Here is a 1,462-nt window from a genome sequence, read left to right on the forward strand (position 1 = left end):
ATTACTCTGATTAAGACCAGGGGAGCCATTAATCCATATGTTATTAAGTGTGAATTAATGGCTTCCTGGGCGTAATCAGGGTAATTAAGCCATAGTTTCAGGCCATCTCTGAACAGCAGTCTCTCTGCAAAAAATTTAAGAAACCCCAAAACTTGCCAGCAAGCAGAGAAGCCCTGCAGTCTTGGGCGGGGGCAGGATGGAGCTGATCATAGCAGGAGACACAGAAGCTGCAGGAAGCTTCTTCAGGTAGGTCCGCGCCTCCTGCTATGAGCATCCCTGTACCGCTCCCCTTTCCTCCCCCTTCCTCTTTCCCCTCTATATCAAAGATGGCAGGGTTTCTCTGCCTGCTGGTAAGCTTAAATTTTTTTTTCCAGTGAGCCTGCTATTTTTCATGGAGCCCATCTGAATTTGCAGTTTCTATGAAAATCACCCAGTCCTGAATTCAGTAGGTCTCTAGTATATGTGGGTTCCAATGTGGACTTCATGGAGACACTAGTAACCCCTGCCAATTTTTTGTAAGCCAGCACAGTTCCCTAATCTGGGAAAGTAAAACTATTTAAGATATAAGGAAGAAATTCCATATTACAACTATGTGCTGGGATATTAGTAAACTTGCATTTAATGAGCAATAAAATGACTATGAAATAGCAAAGTCAGGTAGTTAGGCTGTGTTAGGTTGAATTCAGGCAGAAAACACAGTACAAGTTTCCCTCAATTTATGTGGTACATGCGTTCCTGGAGAATGGCACATAAATTAAATTTGCATAAAGCGAACCTACTCTACAATGTAACAAATAGGGATAGGTTCCCATGACGGTGAGGGAGGGAGGGAGGCTGGGACTGGGGAAGGGGTGGGAGGAGGGGTGCTGCTCCTGGGGCTGTGTAAGGCAGCAAAACAGAGGGAACAGAGTGGCACTCACCCCAGCCCTGGCTGCAGAGGCCTAGGAGCAGCCGGTGCCAGCTGCCTGCAGCCACTGGGTTGCACTGTGTTCTGCCTGTCCCCTGTGCCTGGGCTCCACCCATCCCCGCTCACCCCAGCTCCTGGGCTGTGCTGTGCCCTGATGCAGGCAGCTGGTGTCTGCTGCTCCCGGGGCTGCTCCAGCATAGGCCAGGGTGAGTGCAGACAAGCGGAGCCCCAGGTGGCGCAGTGTGCAGTACTCACCCCAATCCCTGCTGGGAGTGGCCAACACCAGCTGCCTGTAGCTGCTGGGCTGCACCGTGCCCTAACCCCCCCTGGGGCTCTGCCTGTTCCCACTCACTCCAGCTCCTGTTGCAACAGCCCTGGGAGTGACCGATTCCAGCTGTCAACACAAGGGCATGGCGTAGCCCAGGAGCAGAGGTGAGTGAGGACAGGTAGAGCACAGTGCAGTCCTGCAGATGCAAGCAGCTGGCACTGGCTGCTTGTGGGGCCATTACAGCTGGGACTGGGGTGAGTGCTGCACCCAGCCCTGGCCAGAGCTCA

At 52.5% G+C, this 1,462-nt stretch overlaps 1 protein-coding gene across 1 annotated transcript in view; it reads left to right on the forward strand.

The window, feature by feature from the left end:
* The window catches only part of CHN2 (chimerin 2), a 292,674-nt gene that overhangs the window by 30,577 nt on the left and 260,635 nt on the right, over positions 1 to 1,462 (forward strand). The window lies entirely within an intron of this gene.

This window comes from Gavialis gangeticus, unplaced genomic scaffold (genome assembly GCF_001723915.1).
Source record: "Gavialis gangeticus isolate Ggan-Ray unplaced genomic scaffold, GavGan_comp1, whole genome shotgun sequence".
NCBI classification, from domain to species: domain Eukaryota; kingdom Metazoa; phylum Chordata; order Crocodylia; family Gavialidae; genus Gavialis; species Gavialis gangeticus.